General features: G+C 44.4%; 1 pseudogene; it reads right to left on the reverse strand.

Annotated features, from left to right (window-relative positions):
* Window positions 1-9,844: 9,844 nt before the first annotated feature.
* On the reverse strand, window positions 9,845-10,318 carry LOC116909352 (annotated as a pseudogene).
* Between the last annotated feature and the right edge of the window lie 204 nt (window positions 10,319-10,522).

The following is a 10,522-nucleotide window of genomic DNA, read 5'->3' on the forward strand; positions in this document are numbered from 1 at the left end:
AATGATAAATCCTGTATTACTACTAAGATTCTATGGTAAAATATTTTACACTTAAGAGAAATTCTTTATGAAACCCAATATCATGTGCAATGAATATACACCAATAAAGGAAATTTCTAAAATATTTTTAATTAAAAAAAAAGAAATATTCTCTGAGAAAGTAAAAGAATGTATTTAGATACATGGCTGTAGCCCGGATGTTTAAAGAACTCCAGCAAAGCAATAAAATAGGGTGCCCTGCACAAGACTGGGAAATCAGCTTGGACAATTGTCCGAGAAGCCAAAATACATACGACAAACTTTACAATCCTATTAGTCACCAGGAGAGTAAAAACCAAAAGCACAGTTTGACTTGAGCACCCACCTACCGCACGCTGAAAATTTTATTGGTTTTCTTGCAGTTGGGTCTCATCAATCCTCCAACTCCCTATGTAGCCAAGGGTGGCCTTGAACTACAGATCCTCCAGTCTCTCATTCCCAGATGAATGCTCGAATCAGCAGGCTTGCATCCCTCGGCTGGCATTGTCTTAAATGACGGTACCAAGTCTTAATGCGCGGGTGTAGAAATTGGAGCTCCTGTTGCGGGAGTGTTAAGTGGCAGAATCAGTTTGATACACTGCTGAGCCACCTTTCCTAGAGCTGCTAGTGTACTAAACCCCAGCATTTCATGTCCCCACATTCCATGTCTACATCTATATCCCCCCGATGTTCATATGTGTTAGCCAGAAGAATGCTTTCAATATCACCGATCTGGAAACTACCCACATGTTTACAAACAGGTAAATGTTCAGAGGCACACTCTAATAATGCAGTACTATACAGAATAAACAATCTAGAAAACACAGTGAGTGCTCACAAACACAAAATTAAGCAAAAGATGTTCCCCATACCTTCCTCCTCCCAAATGCCCAGAGTTAGACATTGTGACTCCTTGTATATACAAGAAAAAGAATCAAAATTAATTAATGTAGGTAGAAGGCTAATAGTTACCCTGCCCTGGAGGGAGTCCCTGTGTATGAGTGTTACGTGATAAGACAGGAGATGCAACACACATCTGTCTACTCACTCACAGGAAGTACAGATACCACCAAAGTCCAAGTCGCTCCATCAGTGAGCTTTACTGGGATTACTTGCAGGAATACAGGTGAGGGGTTACTTACAGGAAATGACTTAAAGACAGCCATATCACCAAAGCCCACCCTAAAATGGCTGACATAACATCAAACCTGGAAACCTGAAGCACCCCGCACAGCCTGCACTTCATAGCCGGTGCTGCACAGCCTGCAGGGTTGGAGAGTGTCCTTTTCAGGAGGCTCAGTTGATCTGACCTTTAAGGCAGCTCCATTGCTTTCCCCTTCTTGCTGCTGCTTTGCTGGTCTCTGGTTCTTCCAGACAGCTCGGCTTGTCAGAGAGCTGCAGTCTGGAGACCCTCAGAAGCTTTTTGTGTTCACTCTTGGGAGGGAGGGGCCTAGTGAATCTGGTTGGTTTCAGGAACTTCCTGAAGCTATTTTGAATTGTTTATCTTCTTTTTTCTTTATTGGCTTTTAATTGTTTATCTTCTGTTTCAAGTAGCTTCTCTGCAAGAGAGATTATTTCAGTAGAAGAGGAAACTGCTACACAACAGGGAAAGAAACAGGGCAGCTCTGGAGTGCAGGTCATGGGTGCCCATGCATGTTGTGTTCAAATTGGGAATGTGTTCAAGTTGGCTCCAGTGTCAGTGACACATACACTCTGTGGTACTTCACTATTAAGTTGAAGACTAGAAGTCATTCCATAATGAATATCTTTGAAGCTCTATTTTTGAAGAATCATTTTTCCCTTTTTGATAAATTTCTAGAAATAGAATTGCCAAGTCAAGATTTTCAATATTTCATGCCCTTCAATATATTTTGCCACCTCAATCTTGTCCGCTCTTGTAATTCCAGCATCCAGTAGCATGGAAAATGAGAATAAAGGAATCCTTTCTATTAGTGACACATTTTCAACGGAAGTGACAGATCCCTATCTCCAAGTAGTATAAACAAGAAGGGAAAATTCTTGATTTATATAGATAAGAAGTTTAAGGAGTGGACAGACTTCAGACCACTCAAGTCGCAGGTTTAAAAGCATCATTGGAACTCAGACTGTCTTTTGCTACTGTTTGGCTTAGTTTCAGACGATTCTCTTCGGATGTGGTGGCAAGAACACTGCTAGACACAAATGTAAAAACATCTCAGGTTGGGATAGGGCTCAGTGGGTGAGAAGACTCACTTCACAAGCATGAGAACCTTAAGTCAGATCTCCGGAACCCACCTTAAAAATCTAGGTGTAGTTGCACGAGCATCTACTTGCTGTGTGAATAGGGAGCAGGGCACGAGACAGGAGTGTTACAGGTCTTGTTGACTGCCAACTGAACTTCAGGTTTGAACCTGCTCCAAGGGAATTAGATGAAGAGTAAATACACCAGTGCACGCAACTTTCTCCTCCAGCATTTATACCCATTCATGTTTGTATACAGTCCATACATCTAAACATGCACACAAGCACAGATCCACACACAAGTCCACACACATCTTAAAGACTGCTGACATTCCAGGAGCCAAGATGCTCACTGGTCCATCTTGGGGTAGCATTGCCAACACCAAGACAACACTGAGTGTGAGACGCAACTCTCCATCCAGCCCTTGGCTCCTTAACTATCCCTGAGCGGAAACCTGGGTGGGAGAGAAGGATCCCCTGGACGCAAGCCATGGGAGGAGATGTGAAGGGCTGCAGTGCCCCGTAGGGCTGACTCATTTCCTAGCTTTCATCCTCAGTATATACCCAGCCAGCTGTGGGGCTGCAGCTTTCTTGCTGGGTCTGTGCAGCCACGAACTGAAAACCAGGCCACTGGAAATGGACCAACAACGGAGCTACTTCTCAGTGGAGCCTTCTGAAATCAAGGGCTTCCTTCGACCTTAACTGACATTATGGCGAGAGCGCATGAGTGGGGCTTTCCCTGCGCGAGTGCGCACTCCTTTCCCCTTTGCAGTTTATGTGGAGGCAGAAGGAAGCTTGATAAGTTCGCAGAGTTCATATTTGGTTCCCTTTCCCCCATCATCATCCTAAAACAGGTCCCCCTCTGCCGCTCTCCAGAGCACGTGCTCTCTCATCCCACCCCCACAGTCTTTCGGGTTTTATCTACTTCCTCTGCTTCAACCTGATGAAGCAGAGTTGGCCGAGCTCAGTTAACAGTCTCCACATTGGTATGCGTGACGGCTCAGACTCATCTCACTGGCGGCCTCAGTATCGACTGACTTGCGGACTCATCACTTTGGACTTCCAATTTGGCTTCCGTTTCAGGGTTTGTCCGTGACCCCGGGGCTGGGGGAGGGGAGTTAATTTCCTCTTTCTGGACCTTGGTGGACACAGCAATAAAATGAAATAAGTATCTCGTCTGCAGAAACAGACAGTTTCAGTAGTACTCCGTAGATGATCTGATCCTGGAATTCCACGCACACCCTCCGTCGTGACCTGACTGTAAGAAGTGTCACCTTCAAGCTCAGACAGTGTGTGTGCCTGCAAGACCAGGTCCAGGGTTTGTGAGTACTAAAACAAAATGAAAACGCAGGACCCATTGTCTAAGAATTTTTAAGAATTGGAGCTGGTGAGATGGTACACTGTGTGGGGGTGGGGTAAGGGCCCTTGCTTGCCGAGCCTGGGGCCCTGAATTCAATCTTCCCACATAACGGGAGAAAAGAACTAATTCCCTGGGGTTGTCTCCCGATCTCCATGCACAGGCAGCGGCATGTGCATGGCTCCCACAACACACTCACAAATACGTTTTAGAGAACCAGAGAGACAAAAGAAAGAACAGAAATTACCAAGAAATGGCAATTTCTTGAAGATGGAGTGGTTGTAATCAAAACACATTGTATAACTATATGACTCTCAAAGATAATAAAATTATAAAACATGTTTAAGAAATTTGGAATATGGGGACAGCAGAGTATTAAATCACATGTCACTGAGAATGGGGTCCTGTCTAACTGCCTAGGTTATGTTGCTGGGTGACTGAATTAATCACGTAGGAAATGGGGATGGGAATTTTTCAGCTATGCTTACGTCTCTCCTCCACATTTTGCATTATGTCTCCGTGACTGGCTGGTTTTGTGCCAACTTGACTCGAGTTAGAGTCATCAGAGAGGAAGGAGACTCACTTGAGGAAATGCCTCCATGAGATCCAGCTACCGGGAATTTTCTCATTAATGATCAGTACCAGGAGGGTCCAGCCTATAGTGGGTGGTGCCATCCCTGGGCTGGCGGTCCTGAGTTCTAAAACAAAGCAGCAAGCTGAGTAAGCCAGGGGAATCAAGCCAGTCAGCAGCACCCTTCCATGCCCTCTGCATCAGCACCTGCCTTCAGGTTCCTGTCCTGTGTGAGTTTCCTGTCCTGACTTCCTTTAGTGATAAACAAGGTAGAAGTCTCAGCTGAATAAACTTTATTCTCCCCGACTTGCTTCTTGGTAATGGTGCTTTGTTACAGCAATAGAATCCTGAATTGCAAAAGTCCCCACCATCTTTTCCAGAGACATAAGAATCAAATGCCCACAAAAGCAATGAGTGAGACAGGGTGGGGTTGATGGGGTTTGTGACACAATGGTAAGCAAGTCTCCTTCCTGCCTAAAACAGCTAGAACTGAGCCAGGCAAGTGATCACTAGAGAAGGCTTAGCATTACTGGATTTTTTTTTAAAGAAAGGCCAAAATCAGGCTTTTAAAAAGAAATCTGATTTCTAAACTGTTGGTAACTGATAAGAAATGAGAAGGATGCACAGAGTACCTCTCTCAGTGGCATCCAATCAAAGAAAAGGGATTCTCCAGGGGCGGCATCAGTCACTCACCGCCCCACCCCAGAGCAGCATCAGCACCACGGGACAATATGTCCTGAGCATCTTCCCTTGCCGCTGAGGGAGATGCTTTCCAAGCGATTCTGATTTAAGCTCAAGTTTGAGAACCATCCCAGAGAGGCGTGAATAACCATCCACTCCCCTCACAGAGGACACTGGTGACAGAACCAAGAGTCCCCTAGAGTCCAACTGTGTGGAACTTTTAGTTTACTGTGCTTTCTACCAGAGCATAGGTGAAAGCTTACACTCTAGGAAGGTAGGTGACCCCAAACGGCAGCATCACCCCAAATCCCACCCCATCATGGATGGCAGCTTCATGGAGGTTGTGTTAATAAGTTCCCATCTGAGTTAACCTCCCACTTCCTGATAGTTCCAGAAACACAACTATCAATAGTAAACGTAAATTGAGCAACCTTACATTCCCTGAAGACAGACAAGACTCTGACAGGAAAAACGGTGGCTGAAGGCAATGTCAGTCCATCCTTTTTGTCTAGTCACAACATGATCCTCCCATTTGTAGATTGGAGTATAGATGACTTAACTCACAGCCATGACAATGAATTGGGCAGGATAGTATAGAGGCTGCTACATATAGGAAACGGAGCTACTGTCAACCCTTGTTGAAGCACAAGCTCCTCACCTGGGACTCCAACATTCTTCTCTCCTACCTACTCACCTCCCTCTGCATCTCCTCCTTGTTTTTCCCAGTGCGTTGTTTCTTAAGCTCATAGCTGGTGTTTGTGTTGCAGGAGACGTGGAGTTATGAGAAGCTGAGTCTTGGGGGCTTTGGGCCTGGGCTTTTTCCTTTCTCATTTAAGGGCGTTCTGACAACATATTGGTGGATATCATCTTGTTTAGAGAAACTGAAAAGCTTTCAGATCCTGCCAACTCTTTTGGATCCCGACCAGCAAAGCCCAGTAGTAACATCTGTGAACCCAGGGACACTCTTCTCACCTCCTTCTACAATAATCAAGCTGAGAACGCGCAAATTGGCATCCATGATGCAGCCGGAACAGACTTGTGCTTCCTCTCTCCAATCCTCTTTGATCTAGATCAGTGGTTCTCAACCTGGGGATCAAGACCCCTTGGGCAACCCTCTCTCTCCAAAACTACTTACATTACAGTTCATAACAGTAGCAAAATTACAGCTATAAAATAACAGTGGAAATGATTTTGAGGTTGGGGGGGTCAGCATAACATGAGGAACTGTATCAAAGGGTCGCAGCGTTAGGAAGGGTAAGGCTGAGCATTAGGAAGGTCTTTATCAAGAATGCATCCAACTCAGAAGGAGATACTCAGCTTTCTCTTGACGTGGCCTTGACAAGGCAACACACACACACACACACACACACACACACACACACACACACACACAGCATTTTGTTTTGCTTGGTTTGTTTTAATATTGTGTTACTTAACTTTGGCCCACAGATCACTAACTGTAACATAAAAAAAAATTCCCTTTCGAGCTCATCCAATGCTCTGATTTTACATTCTCTTACCATAGCCCACTGCCTTCCTCCGATCTCGAGTCCTTCCCCAGACACTGAACATTTCCTAGCTCTGTGCCTCTGTCCTTTGTAAAATAATTTCCTTTTTCAAGATATAGCTGAGGCCAGGTGCTATGGCAGTGCCTCTGATTCCAGAACTCAAGCAGATTAAAGTACTTTATTATAGATCGATGCACAATTTATGGACTCAGAGGTCCCTTAGCTGTGGCCAGAAGTGCAAAAGATTTCAGCTCTGACACATGAACCTCCGCTTCGGCCTGTGCAGGGGACCCACTGAGAGTTTTCCTTATTATTCCTTGGGTTTGTGTCTTGGCCTTGGGACTTTGGGGAAGTTATTACCCTACTTGGAATGCCAAGTTGCTCATCGACAAAATGGGATCCCAACACCCACCTCAGCATGGCTTTTCAGAAGGATCCAGCCAGATACCATAAAGAAATGTCTATGAAAAAGACTGAGATCATCTGAAGATTTTTTACCAAGACAGAAGGAAAAATGCCCGAGGGAGGTCGACTGCTGGCTGGAGAAGGGAAACAGCTGCCGGAAACTGGCTTCCTAGGTCCGTTTTGCATCCCTATCCGCTAACAATGTTTGGCTTCCTGCTTCCAGGCTGGCACGTAAGAGTTTAGGAGTGGCCACCCCACCCTACTAAGTGACTGGCTTCGCAAACTTAATTCTCAGTAACTCTTTTGTCTGTCAGAGCAGTGACCTCAAATGTGACAAATCCTAGAGAGAGACAGGCAGATCTGATACATAGTGTCACAAATGCACTGGAGAAGGAAGGTCCTAGATCTTGTGCTGGGCTTACCAAAGGTGAACTGTCATTGACGGACTGTTCTGAGGCTCTGTGGATACAACTCCCCGAGGGTCCAGGTCGTCTGCAGTCCCACACGCCTCTGATCTTTACCTTCCACAGTGTGTGTCGGAGAAAAATCCTCTTGTACCTTGGGAGGTGGAGAGGAAAATAACTGTTTTGGAATAGACCCCAAGCGAGGTGGTTCCATGGCGTAGTGGTTAGCATTCTGGACTCTGGAATAGACCCCAATATTTTGTACTGAGGTCTGACCCACAGAGACATTACTTTACCACAGACTGACCCCCCAGGGTGTTAGTTATTAGAGCCTGTCCCATCTGAAAGAGGCCTGCTCCTTCCAGTCTTCCACACAGGGGAAGGGAAATAATCAGTCCTGCTTCCTGCAACCATCCTGTCCCATACCTACAAGTGGACCTTTCGCAGAAGTACCAGCAAAGGTCACAGCCCAAAGGTACAGGCAGGCACCTTGGAGAGAGAGACCTATGAAAACAGAGTGTTTCCTTTGCTTTGCACTTTGTACAGTAAGACTAAAGGCCTATTTCCTGCAGTCCCATTTTTTGGTTTTGTTTTGTTAATACAGTGCTTCTCTGTATAGCCCTGGCTGTCCAGGAACTCACTCTGTAGACCAGGCTGGCCTTGAACTCACAGAGATCAGTCTGCCTCTGTCTCTAGAGGGCTGGGTTTAAAGGCGCATACCACCACTGCCCGACTGTCTGCAGTTCCTTTTATTTAGCACTTCCTGTTCTCCTTTCAATAAACTACACGATAAGGCCAGGCATGTTGGTGCACATGTATGATGCTAACATGAGATGAATAAAGATCAAAATCATCCTTGACTATAAACATTAGGCCTGAGGCCAGTATGAGCTGCATGAGACCAGTCTGAAAAAATAAAATAAAATAAAAATATACTAAGAGGAAACACAGAATCTAAAGTCAAATAGGATATGGGTTTGGGTTTTTTCATATCAGAATTTCAAAAATCTACTACCATGCTAATGGGTTTAAAGGGAAAAGGAGTTAATGGGGAAAAAAGATAGACAATGTGAATGTAACTGTAAGTATAGAAATCAAGAGTTAAAAGGAAATGTTATTGTTAAGAAAACATCCACAGAATGACGTTTCTTAAAAGACGGGATGTGCTTGTAGAGAGAAGTTCTGAGCTTCAGGATGTAACGACAGAGAGTCACAGATGGGGCAAAGGGTGTGGTTCAGTTGGTACCCAGTATGCACAGAGCTCAGGGTTCCACCCCCAGCACCCCATAAACTGGGTGCAGTGGTCCACACCTGTAACCTCAGAACTCAAGAAGTAGAGGCAGGAGGATGAGACGTTCAAAGTCACCCTCAAATGGCTGAGACCAGTGGAAGAAGTCCAAAACAAAATATTCAAGAACTGCGGGTCAGTTATGAAAGGTCTAAGAACATGGTTGAGAGGTGCTGGAAGAAAGGGGGAACTAAGGAAATATGTAAAGCGATAACAGTGGACAATATCCCCCACACTAATGTCAACGCTAAAGCACAGATCCAAGAAGTTCAGAGAATACCCAGAAGGATGCACGCTCAAATCAAGGGATCTCCTGGTGCTGGTAACTCAGTGGTAGAGTGTCTGCTTAGCGTGCCCTAGACCTGGGTCTGATCCACCCCACGGACAAAGACACAGATGTCACTTTCAATTGGGAGAACATTTCAATTCAAACCAAAAAGCACACCTATGATGACGACATTCAAATTTCATTAAATCAGGCAAGGAAAAAAATTTTTTTGTTGGGGGTGTTTGTTTTTATGAGACAGGGTTTCTCTGTGTAGCCCTGGCTGTCCTGGAACTCACATTGTAGTCAAGGCTGGCCTCAAACTCAGACATTCATTTGCTGGGATTAAAGGCATGTGCCTCCACACCGGGAATGGAAAAATTCTTTTTCTTTTTCTTTCCTTATTTTTTATTTTATTTTATTTTATTTTATTTTTTTGGAAAAATTCTTAAAAGAAGTCATATTGGGGAGGGGAACGGGGAACGAGTAGGGGGAAATGTGGAAAAGATGGCTTACCTGAAGAGAAAACAAAGACCAGCAGCCAACTCTCTTCAGAAGCTATCAAAACATGCATGCGTGAGCGTGCATGAGTGAGTGCATGGGTAATTCTCATAAGACACGGTTGACTTTGGTGTGTGTGATGTTTTTATTTATCTGCCAATTTATTATAATTAAGTTTTTAAAATAAAAAAAATGAAATGAGTAACAAAATCCAGGGATGGGAAGAATTGTATTTTATTTTTGAGGATTATTGCTTATATTTATTTATTTATATTTTAAGATTGTAATGATCTGACATTTTTACACTAGGTAGGGGACACAAAGCAATCCTCTTTAATAAAGCAGTTAGCTTCACTTAGAACATTTTAATAATGCACATTTTAGAAAAGCCTGGGGTTGGGGATTTAGCTTAGTGGTAGAGCGCTTGCCTAGCAAGCGCAAGGCTCTGGGTTCGGTCCCCAGCTCCGGAAAAAAAAGAAAAAAAAAAAAGAAAAGCCTTTGCTTTATAAATAGTTCTGCAATCCACATATACATCAGCTTAGGAAACAACATTTAGAAAACAAAAGCCAATGTAAAAAGGCAGATTACAACAACTACCACAGTTCAGGTTTGATCCGGCTCAGGTTTTACAGCTTTCTGACTGCATCATCTACCAGAGATCTGTTCCTTCAGCCGGCTCCATTGCTCCATGTTTAAAGAAACACCTTTTCTCCCAGGTTTCATTTCACCTTCTGAGTCCACCCAATATTCTCTAAGATCAACTAGAAGCTTTCCTTTAAAGTCCCGAACACTGACAGATCCCACCTTTCCAATCTGGGACAAGCCATCATCTCCGCTGTTACAACTCTGCTTGGAGGATGCCAGAGCTCTACGAGTCTCACCAGGCTTTTGCTTCTTCGCAGGTTTCTCTGGGACAACTTGCTTTTTCCTCTCTAACTTTTTCTTTTAACTTCGCTGTCAGAATAACTACCTGAAGAGCTTGAAGGAACAAGTTCTTTTGATTTAGGCACTGCTCCGCTCCAGCCATCCAACAGCCTCTAGCTCACTCTCTCTGGACTTCTAATTGCCTAAATGTGTGTAAATAGTTCACCTACGTACATGGTACTCAGAGAGGCCAGAAGAGGGTGTCAGATCATCTAGAACTGGAGTTATATAGATGGTTGCTGGCTGCCATGTGGATGCTGGGAACCAAACCCAGGTCCTCTACAAGAGCACTCATTGCTTCTAGCCGTCTTTCCAGCCCAGATCTTGTATTACTTACTATAAGGTTCTCATAGAACTTGTGAAATGGTTTAGAGCTCTTT

Source organism: Rattus rattus, chromosome 9 (genome assembly GCF_011064425.1).
Source record: "Rattus rattus isolate New Zealand chromosome 9, Rrattus_CSIRO_v1, whole genome shotgun sequence".
Taxonomy (NCBI): Eukaryota; Metazoa; Chordata; class Mammalia; order Rodentia; family Muridae; genus Rattus; species Rattus rattus.